The sequence below is a fragment of the Schistocerca cancellata genome, chromosome 9 (genome assembly GCF_023864275.1).
Source record: "Schistocerca cancellata isolate TAMUIC-IGC-003103 chromosome 9, iqSchCanc2.1, whole genome shotgun sequence".
NCBI classification, from domain to species: Eukaryota; Metazoa; Arthropoda; class Insecta; order Orthoptera; family Acrididae; genus Schistocerca; species Schistocerca cancellata.
Genome location: NC_064634.1, coordinates 215,944,916 through 215,950,915, shown reverse-complemented (window position 1 = coordinate 215,950,915; position 6,000 = coordinate 215,944,916).

Sequence of the window (6,000 nt, the reverse complement as noted above, 5' to 3'; positions counted from 1 at the left end):
TACACTTTTTTCCACCAAAAAAATCCTATCCAAGCATGCTTTCTGTATTCTGTTCATATCCTCTTTCAAAAATTGGTTTTACTCCACTGTACACTACTTTTTTGGCCAAACCATTTTCTTATAACTTCTCAATGCATTTCTTCCAATTCATCACAACTCTTTCTCTTATATGGCCTACCCCATCTTAAGGTAACTTAAATCTACTGAGCTCAGATGCATAAACTAAGGGATGAGGCAATGCAGCAGCACAAAACAATAAACACAAACAGCAATGGCAAAAAAATGCAAATTGGCAAAGCAAGCAGCAATATATCTAAATTAGCAGAGTAAATGCAACATTACAACTAATATAAGGCAATATGCAGCAAACAAGAAAAATGAATAAGTAGTAAAACTGACTTAACACAAGGTAAAATTCAGTAGGACAATGCCTGACAAACAGCAGCAGCAAATGCAGTAACTTATACCTAAACATGACAAAGCTCAAGGAGAAAAATATTACAGTAAAGATAGGAAATGTCTAATACCTATGTCAGATCTTCATACTAGAGTGATGCCTCACCTTGACTTATTCTACGAAACAATGTATCCAATCATTGAGAAAAATTATGTATGTAATTCCTGTGAAGGGAAATGTCTTATTGTGCTCCCCTTTTTTTTGGAAGTAGATCATAAAATAATTATTTACTGGATCTTTAGGCATAAAATATCTATATTAGAACATCTATTAAATTTTATTTTAACCAAGGCTGCAATGCAGCTAGAATCTATATATTAAACAAAATGAGCAAATATACATATAATGCAAAGAATGAAATGTCATTCACTAGGCAAATGGCGCCTCCAAAGGCAGTAAAAAAATTTCTCAACAAGAATGACAATAGATGTAAAATGTTTCTCATCATTTCATTAGGCATTTTAGTAAATATCATAAATTAAGAGCTCCACAGTGTAATGATATGTTTTCAAGTTTGAGCGTGTTGTATTTGCGATGCTTTCTACAAAGGAATGTCAATAGCGAGGTTAATGGCGTCTCCTTTTTTTTTGTTGTGCCTCTGAAAGGAGTGAATTACGTCAAGGTCGCTTAGCTTTCTTACCGAAATATTTACAACAGCAGTTTGCGCTACAGTGACAGTCTTATAAAAAAAATTTGACAGGTCGAGAATTTGAGTTACAAATGTGTAGAAACAAAATCCTATCAATATAACAGAGTCTAAAAATTTTTTGTGGGGCATTGTGATACATTCACGCAATTACACACATTTCATAACTGATAAAGTACGATTCTTGGTTTCCAACATCCTTTTTCACAAATCAGAGTCCCTAACCACTACTCATTATTCCTTACCTTATTACTCATACACATGTTCCATAAAAACACGGGAGAACTGCCGGATATCAGTAACTTTCTGCCACGATATTTCGGCGCAGAGTCTTCTGGCCATCTTCAGGTGAATGCCACTGTAGTAGTACTGGCGAGTACGCGCTGAGCTCCGCTATTTAAAGCCTTCTGAGGTGACATTGCGCATGCGCTGCTCAGTGTGCGCGTTCATAACGGCTCCGTGCGCTGCGCCTCGCGCCCTCCACTGCGAAAGCCTGGCGTATCGGTGTCAGGTCGATTTCCATCTTTATGCAGATAACTACGTCGACTACGAAGTTTCTCTATAACAGGATTCCAAGCGGAGTTCAGCTGATAACCGCTATCTCGATTGATGAGAGTCTCGTTGTCAGACAATCTTATTTCCACAGATTCATTGATAATCGAGCTCCAAAAGTTTGCTGTATGGGACAAAATTTTTGTGTCGTTGTAATTCATGGAATGGTCTGTGGAAATACAATGTTCGGCGATTGCGGACTTGGTGGGTTGGAGAAGGCGAGTATGCCGTTGGTGTTCCACAATGCGTTCCTGCACAGTTCGTCTTGTTTGCCCTATATATGATTTGCCGCATTCACACGGAATTTTGTAAACACCTGGTTTACGCAGGCCCAAGTCGTCTTTAACGGATCCACACCGAGTGACCAAGTGTGCCATCACTCTTCCGTCGTACCAGGACGTCTAAAAACGGCAGACAACCATCTCTCTCTATCTCCATGGTAAATTTTATGTTTTCATGTACGGAGTTCATGTGACGTAAAAATTCTTGGAGACGGTCTAGACCATGAGGCCACACTATAAAAGTGTCGTCAACGTACCGCCAAAATACTGTCGGTTTAAAAGTGGCAGAGTCGAGTGCTCTCTCCTCAAAATCCTCCATAAAAAGATTGGCCACCAGGGGAGACAAAGGACTCCCCATGGCGACACCATCAGATTGTTCGTAAAATTCGTTGTTAAATATAAAATATGTAGAGGAGAGAGTGTGCTCAAACAACGCTGTAATGTCTGCACTAAACATATTGCTTATGAGGTGTAGTGAGTCCACCAGAGGCACCTTTGTAAACAGTGAAACCACTCGGTGTACAGAAAGCCCACTCATACAGACCTGTATCTACAAGCTACTAGTTGCCACCATCCAGCACAAACAATGGGCGTTCTCAAAACCTTGGTCCACCGTGCCCATACTATCTCTGACGCCGACAGTCTTCAAGCGGAACTGGAACAGCTGCAAAAAGTATTTTTGGAAAATGGCTTTTCACCTAGGCAAGTGAACAGAGTGATGAATACCTACAAACGACGGAACAAGGAAAAGGAAGAGGCCTTCAGGTCGACTGTTTATCTACCATTTATTGGGAATATTTCTTCACAGATAGGCAGAATATTGAGAAAGTATCAAGTGAGAGTCATCTTTCGCCCTCCTTCCAAAATTTCATCACTGGTGGGATCCGTTAAAGACGACTTGGGCCTGCGTAAACCAGGTGTTTACAAAATTCCGTGTGAATGCGGCAAATCATATATAGGGCAAACAAGACGAACTGTGCAGGAACGCATTGTGGAACACCAACGGCATACTCGCCTTCTCCAACCCACCAAGTCCGCAATCGCCGAACATTGTATTTCCACAGACCATTCCATGAATTACAACGACACAAAAATTTTGGCCCATACATCAAACTTTTGGAGCTCGATTATCAATGAATCTGTGGAAATAAGATTGTCTGACAACGAGAATCTCATCAATCGAGATAGCGGTTATCAGCTGAACTCTGCTTGGAATCCTGTTATAGAGAAACTTCGTAGTCGACGTAGTTATCTGCATAAAGATGGAAATCGACCTGACACCGATACGCCAGGCTTTCGCAGTGGAGGGCGCGAGGCGCAGCGCACGGAGCCGTTATGAACGCGCACACTGAGCAGCGCATGCGCAATGTCACCTCAGAAGGCTTTAAATAGCGGAGCTCAGCGCGTACTCGCCAGTACTACTACAGTGGCATTCACCTGAAGATGGCCAGAAGACTCTGCGCCGAAATATCGTGGCAGGAAGTTACTGATATCCGGCAGTTCTCCCGTGTTTTTATGGAACAATCAGTACGCCGGGAAAGCTTTAAACATCACTCATACACATATTCGTCGACACTTCTTCAATATTTCATCATAATAAATATGTAGCATAATCAAATTCCTCATATGTCATCAGCTTATTGATCATAAACATACTTCAACAGTATAATACACATAGTCATCGTAATAATATCATAGCACCTCAATCAAATCTCAAGAATGTCGTAGATTTCTCCAATAATGTCAAAACCTAAAAAAATTCTCTGCTCATTTCAGTAGTGTCATCTACCTCAAACGTACTTTGAAATCATGATCCCATACCAAACACATCATTCAAAGCTCTCATAGTATCACGGTGGTTCTGAAAAAATATGAATCGTTTACACAGTACAGACAAAAAACAATTTCTTAAGTGTGAAGTTATCCAACTGTGTAATTGTGTAAACATGTGTCACTGATGTAGTAAAATAAATGTTTGTCTCTCTCACATAAATGATCAGATAGCTGTGTAATTTATGTGTTAGAGAAATATGGTACTGATGTGTAAAGTTGTATAAGCAAATACCATATTAGCTAGGGCTCCTTGTGCTTGCCAAACAAATGGTACACAAAGTAAGCGTGTATCCCCCTGAGGATTAATGTAATTATACCCTCAGGTGTTACAGGTTACAGCAATGGAATCAAATGTATCACGGAAAATTTTCTTTGTAATTCTAAAATCTTTAAAAATAAATGTTTTAAGTAAAAAATTAATCACTCAAATATGTGTACTGCCGCGCTAAATTGTGCGTCTTGTTGTAACATAATCTCTGTCATTACTTAAGGGTAAAAAATGTGCCAACTGTCGTAATTATCGTCGTCCATAAGCAAAGTTCTGTGGAAGTCAGTGTACTTACCTCATAATAAACAAAAGCGAAATGCTATGCGTATAGATATCGTAGTTATTATGTACAGAACCGTGATCAAGAAAGTACTACACTGTAACGTATTGTTGTGCTACAAAAAAGGCTGTCTCATTGTAGCTATATCACAAAAGTTATTACTAAAACATGTTTTACTTTCAAAAAGAATTCAGAAAAACTGTGCAGATATAAAGCAGATACAGCATGAAAGCAACAATGCAAATTGTGTCACACATTAGTAGCATCGTGATATAATCATGTAGCTGTCAAGGAAACCAAATACTAAGTCATCTTTAATACCACAGAAAGTACTTCAAATAAAGAACGTATTTTCAAGTAAACCAAATTGTTGCGTTAAATCTCATTAGCAGTATATGTTCTAAGTATGTAAGCCTTATAGTCGTTACATAATCGTGCAACGAACAAGTAAGAATGCACACACACAGTAACACTGTGTCCTCTGTTCACTATCACAATGCAGTGGTAATTACTGTGTAAATATGGTCCCTAGGTTCTAGACTGGATATTTAACTTCAAACATTGTTGCATGTTAAAAGTTTCTAAGTCTGACAAAGCATACTAGTAACGTGAAGTGAAAAGTTTTATGGCAAAGACAAAGTTAAGAAGCAGATTATCTTTCAATAAACGGTTTTACATGTTAAACGTGGTGCAATATTTTACCCTTTATAGTGTGCAGACTTTCAACTTCAAAGCAATTATCAGGTTGTGTACGTCGGTAAGGAATGCTAAAATTTCTCTCAAGGTTAGCGTGTATGGTATTTTTCCCTGAGCCAGCTGGTGCACATTGCTGCCTGCGGAGTCATTGTCTGTTTCTTTGTTGGCGCGCGTCGTTATTATGATTTGGAGACCTAGCTTCTACAAATTCACCTTGTCGAGAGGGCCCTGCCCTGTTTGAATCCCACCAGTTCTGATGAAATTCAGGTCTGTCGCTTTGTTGGCAGTTTACATAGTTTCTTTTTTGTCGGTCATGTGGTGGAGAATGTCTCCTGTAATCGTAACTGCGCGGTGGACTGTTGCGTCTGACGTTATTCTGTCTCTCTTGATAATGATTATTTTGGTTCCCATATTGTCTGTTTCTCTGATTGTCTCTGTGATAATCATTACCGCAGAGAGGTGATCTTTCCCTGCAATCTCGTTCTGGAAACATCCCCGAGTCTGTGGCTAAGCCATGTCTCCGCAGTATCCTTTCTTTCAGGAGTGCTAGTTCTGCAAGGTTCACAGGAGAGCTTCTGTAAAGTTTGGAAGGTAGGAGACGAGATACTGGCAGAAGTAAAGCTGTGAGGACCGGCTGTGAGTCGTGCTTTGGTAGCTCAGTTGGTAGAGCACTTGCCCACGAAAGGCAAAGGTCCCGAGTTCGAGTCTCGGTCGGGCACACAATTTTAATCTGACCGGAAGTTTCATATCAGTGCACACTCCGCTGCAGAGTGAAAATCTCATTCTGGAACTAATGTCCTCCATGTGTCTTTCTGAACCAATTTTCAGAGTATCTACTGTGTCCTTTAAGTTTTCCTGAGTTTCTCCAAGTAGCGTAACCGAATCGATAGATGCAACTGAGTCACTTTTAGCCCGGAAGGTCTCATGATTTTCATGAACAATAGTCTGCAGTTGTTTTATGGCTGCTTCGTGATTCTGTAATGCATT